An 8,558-nucleotide genomic window follows, 5' to 3' on the forward strand; every position below is an offset into this window, starting at 1 on the left:
CAATTGCACTGAAGGCACATAAACCGGATTCTGAATCTTCCGGGTCTGAAAGCGATGAAATTGCCTTCATCACAAGGCAATTCAAAAGCTTTCTAAGGAAGAAACAAAAGCATCATCAAAGTTGGAGAAAGGTAAGGATCATAAACATGTTAAAGGATCTTCTGATGTTGTTTTTTTTTAATGCAGGAAGCCTGGACATGTGAGAACTGATTTCCCTACGCTTAGAGATCAATCAAGCAAAGAAAAAGGTGAGGAGAAAGCTAAGTTTAGGAAGGACAAGAATAAAAACCAAAGGAGCTTTTGGGCAGAATCTGGTACTGACTTCTCTGAGACTGAACCAGAGGAATAAACTACAAACTTGTGTTTCATGGGAAAAGATCAAAGTGATTAAGAAGAGGTATGTGAACTTTCCTACGATCAACAAACTATTTTACGATCAACTTCTTAAGTTTCAGAGAAAAATTTCATTCAATCATATAGGAAATTAAAGAAAAACTCATGCTAGCTTGAAAACTAGATATTTTTAAATCTACAAAAAGAGCCATGAAATTTTGATTAAAGACCATCAAACAATTGAATTCAAATTCACATACTGTACTTGATGAATTTGATGAGTAATAAAAAATCATGGTGAGTTAGTTGAAGAGGTGATGCATTAAAAACCAACACACATCACTTGAATCAGATTTAAGATAGCTAGAGAGAGATAGAGAAAATTTGAAGATTGAAAATGATGTTTAAAAAGCACTTAATTTTGAAGATTCAAAATGATAGAAGCATGTAAGAATAAACTAAGGATGACATCTACTTGTTGATTCAATTGCCAAAACCTGAGAAACGATTATAAACTCAAATCACTTAAGAAATCCCTTCTCTGGATGTAGATGTTTTTCATGTGGCCAGCTAGGACACATCTCACAACTGCACGATTCAACCATAGTACACATGGTGGAGACCTAAGGTAGCATGATCCACGCATACCACACATGGGCATTGCATTCTTCCTTTCTAAGAACGGAACCCCAAACCTGCTTGGGTTCCTAAATCTAACATTTGATAATTATTCAGGTGGGCTTTCAACAAAGACCTTTGTGGAGAGATGTGGTACCTGACATGGATGCTCTCGACATATGACTGGTGATGCTAGCCAGGTGTTATGTACTAGAGAGTCTAGGACTGGAGCTAAGGTTACTCTTGGAGACAACACCACCAGAAGGTGGTAGGAAGCAGTAAAATTGTAATTCAAAACCTTAGATTAAAAATGTTTATTGTTGTAGATGGATTAATGAAGCACAACTGCTCAGCATCAACAATTTAGTTGACAAAGGCATCATTGTGCAATCTTTGCAAACTCATCGATTGTAAAGTTAAAGTTAACAACACTATTCTGCAAGAAAGAGATCAACAACGTCTAATGCTGGTTTAAATTAAAATTGAATGTGCTGCTTCTTTTCTTTAAAAAACTTTATTGATGATTCTGTATGTTGGCACCAGGGAGACTTTGTCAGTGCTAGTATGAAAACCTTTAGGAAAGTTGACCCAAAAAAGGGACCTAGGTTAGAGTGTCCCCAAAACTTAAGTTTACAAAAGACACCTTTGTGAATGGCCTTCAACTAGGAAAGCCAAGTCCACTCCTCTGTTTCACCCCATTCAAGACATTAGCCACCTCTAGACCTTAGAAGTCCTTCACATGGATTTGTTTGGACCCTATTAGCACTGCTAGTTTGGGAGGTGAAAAGTCTATGGTTTGTCATCGTTGATGACTACTCGAGTTCACTTGGACTAGATTTCTTTCCACATAAAAAATGAGTCTTTTGTAGGGAGTTCAAAACCGTTTCTACTTGATCCGAAAAAGCTAGTGGTGTGAAATAGTGACCGATCCATAGTGATCATGGGGAGAGAGTTTGAAGAAATGAGAGAGTTGCGTGATTTTGTGAGGACAGGGGATTAGCACAACTTCTCAGCCCCTAGGACCCTCGTAGAATGGGTAGTGAAAGAAGAATCGGACTCTTGGTGAAGCCGCTAGAGCATGCTTGCGAGTATTCACTTCAAAATACTTTTGGCTGAAGCGGTTAAACACAGCTTGTTATGTGTAATAGGGTTAATGTTAGAGCCAACTAGAAAAGACACCCTAATAGATCCTTAAGGTAGGAACACCCAATCTTTTTCACCTTCAATGCTTGTGTTAAAATTTGTCATTCAAATAATTGGGAAGTCACACTTGCGAAAATTTTGGATGCAAAATCGATGAGAAGTTTTCTTAGATATTCTAGGTGGGAAGTCTTTAAGGGGTTTAACAAGAGAACTTTGATGAGAAGAAGACACCATGTGTGTTTTTGATGAGTCCGATCCTAATGAAAACTAGAGTTAGATGATGAGGATGTTGGGAGGATTACTAGTGGTGTAGAAAAAGTTTGGGAGAAGGGAGTAAGAACAAACAAAATGAAGGAATAGTAGAAGGTCACCCAAGGGTTAGAAAATTTGACTTTGGATGATAGGATTGGACCTATCACCACTTTCCTTATGGGATTGAAGATACTGTCTACAGTCACCCCAAGATTTGATCTTAGGAGACTCAATCTAGTGAGTCAGACTAGACAAGACTTAGAAGGAAGTAAGCCACTCAGCTTTTATCTTCAATGACTGAAACCCACCACCTATAACCAAGCCCTTACATTGAGTTTTGGATTTTAAGCAATGCAAAGGAATGAGATCAAATTGTTAGGGAATGATGTTTGGGATCTTGTAGAAAGACCTAAGAAATCAAAGTGTGTTGGCACAAAGTGGGTAGTTTAAGAACAAGGTGAATGATTAGGAAGGTGGTTAGGAATAAAGCAAATTGGTGGCTAAGCGGGTATAAACCAAAAGAAGGGATTGACTTTGAGGAGACCTTGCCCCTGAGCTAGATGTGGATAATCGATTAGAGTGCTATTAGCCTTTGCCTAGCTATAAAGGATACTAAGCTTTTTTCAAATGGAGTCAAGAGTGCCTTTTTAAATGGGGAAATAACAGGAAGGGATGTTGAGAACAAACCCCCAGGTTTTGAGAAGTTCCCAAATTTCCTTAATCATGTGTTTATAATTAAAAAAAGGCTTTGTATGGTTTAAAGCAGGCACCAAGAGCTTGTTATGAAGGCTTAGCCACATTTTTACATAGAGAGGAGTTGTTAAGGGGAGTGTAGACAACACTCTTTTTCTAAGAGACATTGCGAGATGATTAACTCAGGCTTTCAAATTTATGTGGATGACATACTCTGTTGGATCTTCTAATAAAAAATTAGTGCAGGAGTTTTCTAAACAATGATTAGAGAGTTTGAGATGAGTTTGATGGGAGAATTGTCCTACTTTTGGGTTTAGCATAAAACAATTTGGAGAGGATAGAATTTCTAAATCAAACAAAATACATAAAGACATTGAAGAAATATGAGATGGACAAAGGCCAACCAGATTAACTCTTCTCATGATTCTAGTGCTCATGGTAAGGACCCAAGGTGGTAAGTCTGTTGATCAGAAGAAGCATAGAGGCATGATTGATCTTTACTTACTTGACTGCGAGCTGATCCTGGACATTATGTTTAATGTTTTTCTTTGTGTTTAGATTTCAAGCTGAACCCTAAGGAGTCACCTGACTGCAGTTAAGAGAATTTTTAGATACTCTTTGGGACACAAGGCTTAGAATTTGGAATCTAGACACAGACTTCTTTTGAAAATGTTGATTTTTACTCTGATTTTGCAGGATGCAAGTGTGACAGGAAAAGCACTTCAGGAACTTGTCAATTCATTGGGACAGTTCTTTGGGTCTCATGGTCTAGCAGTAATGCAAAACTTAGTTGCACTTGTACTGCTGAAGGGACAGTACTATTGCTCTTAGAAGTGTGTGGCCAAGTTCTTTGGTTTATTAAAAAACAGGTAATAGATTGGGAGTTCGGTAAGCACTATCTCAATTTTTGTGCATACACGTAGTGCAGTATGCATAGCTCTAGAGAATCTATCCACATTCAAACTAAAGCACATTGACATCTAGACATCACTTTCATTAAGAATCAGTGACAAAAGGTGGAAATTGAGGTGAACTGTGTCAACTAAATCAACTAGCTGACATCTACTAAACCACTGGCCTTCGATACATTTCAGCTCATAAGACCAGATTGGGTGTGATTGAATAATTGCCATTATGAACTTGATTTCTCTACTTGCTTTCTTCCTTTTCTTTCTTTCTTTTTTATGTTTTTTTGTTTTTGATTGCTGTTTCCTTTTATTTGTTGTGTTTGTTTTGATTATTTTTTTTGAAAAAAAAAAAGGTTTTTCAAAATTCAGCGCAATTATGATATCGTCATGCCTTGCATGCTGTTTAAAAAATTTGTAGTCAAATGGTTGTGCATCTTTCTTAAATCCATTGAGATGATTGAAAAAATTCCGTTTGATTGTGTCTCTTTCTTTAGTATATTTGAGTGGCACAGTGGTTTCTTCTCTAATCAAAAATTTATCTCCAAATTAATGAATTATATATGAAATTAAGGTCTTTCTAAATCTTGCTAAAGCAAATCACTTATGAATTATAGGGATTAAAGCGTTTTATCATATCAAAGATTCATAGTACTCTTGACAATGTCCATGATTCTGTTTGTTGTGGATTGTTCTTCTCCATGTTTAGAGAGAGAAGCCCCTATTCCTAATACTAGAAGATATCTCACAACTAAGTCCTTGTTAAGGATGGACTAAAAGGAGGAATCTAGCTTAAAAAATTTTTGGCAATGATGCCAACAAAAGAAGGGCAATGCCGCTAAATTGAATTGAGTGAAAAAATAAAAAAGGTGTCGCAGTAAGCGCGATTCAAAATGACAAGAGCCATCAAATAGACCCATCAAAAGCAAGCTTTCTCTCTCTTTCAAATCTTTATTAAAACTAGTAAGAAAGCTTTTCATATACCAAAGATTGAGTTTGTTTTGCGATTATGAGTGTATCTTACTTTGATCCTGATTCTATAAGAGATGGTTGTGTGTTGTTACGTCATGAGGTGAATGATTGTAGATCCTTTATACTAATATATGATTGAAATGTTTAGTTAGGTCATTGATTCAAAAGACAAACTTCTAACCCTACAAAAGTACTTCAACTTTAGGGTAACATTGATCGGATACTTTTCTTAATTTCTTTGAATTTTGATGTTTGTTCAACTCATTTAACTACATGTTTGAAATATCAATTCAATTGAATACTATATTCATATTCATGCTTGTGAATCAAAATTAAAATTGTAGGAGAGATTCTTTTTTCTTTCTTTATTTTTGCATATTTCTTTTTGATATATCCAAAAGGAGGGAAAATAGGAAAAATAGAATTGCTTTTTTGTTTTACCTCATGAGAAAAGGGGAGATGTTGCAAAACCTTATTTCATGGCTTAGATTTGATGATTGGCAAACCCTAACTGATTTACTTGGATGACCTATTTTTTCAACAATTTCAAGATCGAAGATGGACGATACAAAACGATCTGCAAATACAGAATGGGTAGCATAGGGTTGAGTCATATCTGTAATCTTTTTTTCTTCTTCTTGAGTTCAGTTTTGTAAGGTTCAAGAAGACTGATGACTTAGTTAACCCTACACACACAGGCACTTGAGGAATTTAGAATCTCTATTTTTGCTCACATCGGCCAGGCGATCCCTTTGATCGTCCTGGACGATTAGTTCAAAACAGAGACTCGAATCAGGATTCTTAAATTAAGGCAGACCGTCTGATTAACATATCGGCTAGAACGAACGTGTATCGCCCAAGACGATAAGCTCAAAACAGAAAGAAGTAAGACGCCATAGAAATTAAGGTATTAGTGTATTTTTAAATATCCCAGGACGATCAAGGATCGGCCTGTGACAAAATTTACCAAATTATGCCTTAATTGGATCAGGAAATCAGGGGAGTAATTAAGTTAATGATACGATCATTATCGTTCTGGGAAGATCTCAGGATCTCGGCCGGGACGAATCCAGTCAAAAAAACCTTATTACTTCAGGGACGATTAAAATATCGGCCAGCTCAAAAACAGGGCAATGCTCAGGATGATTTTCTTTGATTGAACTATCAACAGATACGTGAATCGGGCCTGGACGATCAGGCCAAATTTCAATCGTCCAGGACTATTCCAGGGCGATTGCTCTGGCCGATCTTCTTGAATTTTGTACTGATCGGGCCAGGCCGATGAATATATCGGCCTGGACGATAATGTGGCAACTTGCATTAATGAGCTCCTCTTGAGCTCTTCTATTTAAAGAGCTCTTGTTCAACGTTTTTCAAGACCTTTGGCTGCTTGCCTTGACCTGAGGACCGAAGAACCTTTGAGGGGAAGAAACAAGAGGAGAGGGAGATAGAGAGGATCTTGTGAGGGGAGCTTGTGAGGGGATCACAAGGGTTGCTTCAAGGATCGCTCTGCTTGTCTTTCGTCTAGAGTTTCTCGTCCGTGGAAGGGTCGGTAGAGGTAAGGAGTTTTGCTTTTTGGTTTGTGGTTCTCTGCCAAGCTTCAGGAGGAAGCAAAAGGAGGTATGTTCTCTTGCCTTGCTGTGGGTGCAAAAGGAGTTCTTGTGAGGGCTTCTCCGCCTAGCTGTGGGCTAAAGGAGAGTCACATTTTGTAGTGCAATACTTGGAGGGTGCCTCCAAGGAGTGGACTTAAGGTCGAGTTGACCGAACACTATAAAATTTCTTGTTGTTTTGTTTTCTTTGCTTCACACTTTTTAATTCCGCATTTATTTCTGTTGGTGGATTTGTTTATGCAATTTTTATTCTTTCGTAAAAGGAGTTTTAAAATAACCACAATTCACCCCCTCTGGTTAGCTTGGGACTAAGTTCATAGGGCTTAACATCCCGAACGAACTTTCATAATTATTGTCCAAGAGGGTGTATAATGGTGGAAAATATAGATCGCGTTGTAGTTAAATGTTCCAAGCTAACTCAAGCTATAACGTTGTTGAATAAATGGGGTATTCCTATTCCTGAGTTATCTTCCTTCATGGATTGTAAGATTAAATTGGAAAGGTTATCGAAGGTTAACCCTTTTATTGCAAACCTGCATTGCTCTTTAGTATTTTACTCTTGGAAAAGTAGAAACAAATTTGTGCAAGATGGTCAGGAGCTCGGCTTGGGCTTCATAGATTCTAATGCAATTAGCTTAGCGTCAATCTCATCGAAGTTTAATCATTTTTTGGACCATTGGGGTGTTAACTAGCTTTCTCAACTTATTTCTCATTCTTGGCACCCTCCCCCACCCAAACGGATTAAAGTCAACATTGATGCAACTTTATTGCGATCAAATAAAGCTGGTCTAGGTGGTGTGTTTAGAGATCACAGAGGTAGATTTATTATTTCTTTTGGGTTCAGTTGTATGCATTAGGATACCGGTTACTTGGAAGTGCTGGCTTTCTGTTCATTGGGAAAGATTATCTAAGAATGGATGTTGGATGCTAAAGGTATCATAACTGAGGGAGATAATTATAATATCATCAAGTATTTGCAAGGCTTGGCATGCAAAGTTGTTTGCTCTTATGATAATGATGAGGTGGAAGACTTGTCTTCTCTTAAGGACTTTGGGAATTTCTTATTTCATTTTGCTAATAGTAATTGTAATAAGTTAGCCTATTTTAATGTTAATTTTGCTTTATTGGGTCATTTTTTGTGGGAAGAGTTAAGTTGTAATAAAGTTCCTCCTATATTCTTTTCTTTGTTGAAGGAGGATAGTGATAGGCTTTCTATCACTTAGTAGATTGTATTAGGTTATTTCTTTTAATGATATCTGCATTAAAAAAAAAAAGTCCCACTGCTATTATAAATTCAAAATAAACTCAGAGGTTATAGTGGAGATGCATTCACTGTTCCAAGAAAAGAATGAATATAAAATCTTTTTAGTGATTATGGATTAGTAATACATAAATAATTAATAAATGATGCACATTGCACCTAAAATGATAGGAGAGCTGGACTATTTTTTTTTTTTATAAATAGTGATGCCCCAAGTAGGGCTCCCCTTCCAGAAACTCTCTAAGGCCAGGTGCGAGGCCAGGCCTTTGAGGTGGTTTGGAAAAAGTTTTTAACCAGCAATAGATGCGACTCGGCTAAGACCCCATTGCCTGTGTCATTACCACAAGCGCAAAGTTAAACATAGGTGTTATATTGAAGATAAGACCTATAGCAAACAAAGAAACTAATATACAAAAAAACATCAAGTATGAGTAAATATGTACAATTAACCATCAATCGGCACTTTATTTCTCAGGTGATTTTATTTTGTTGAAATAGGAAAGTTAACGTTCTTTTCATCAATTGACTATGACTTGGAGACCATTTGATGGTGCTATGTCATTGTAGTCGTTACTTCTTCTTTTTTAGGGAAATTTTGGGACTTGGCCCGTATATTTAAACCAAAAATATTACAAAAAGAGAATAACCCCTAAAAAAATGGAGCAGAACCAAAACAAAACAAAATCAAAATACAAGAACCCGAAAAGGGTCAAAAAGAAGATAGGACTCAAGAAAAAGGAACTAACAAAATAAGCGAAGGAGCTTATCAAT

General features: G+C 36.8%; 1 non-coding gene across 1 annotated transcript; it reads right to left on the reverse strand.

Moving 5' to 3' along the window:
• Positions 1 to 8,001: 8,001 nt before the first annotated feature.
• On the reverse strand, positions 8,002 to 8,143 carry LOC114578863. The gene has a single exon (XR_003699785.1). It is a non-coding gene; the product is annotated as a U4 spliceosomal RNA (small nuclear RNA).
• Positions 8,144 to 8,558: the final 415 nt, after the last annotated feature.

This window comes from Dendrobium catenatum, unplaced genomic scaffold (assembly GCF_001605985.2).
Source record: "Dendrobium catenatum unplaced genomic scaffold, ASM160598v2 original_scaffold_192850, whole genome shotgun sequence".
Lineage (NCBI taxonomy): Eukaryota > Viridiplantae > Streptophyta > Magnoliopsida > Asparagales > Orchidaceae > Dendrobium > Dendrobium catenatum.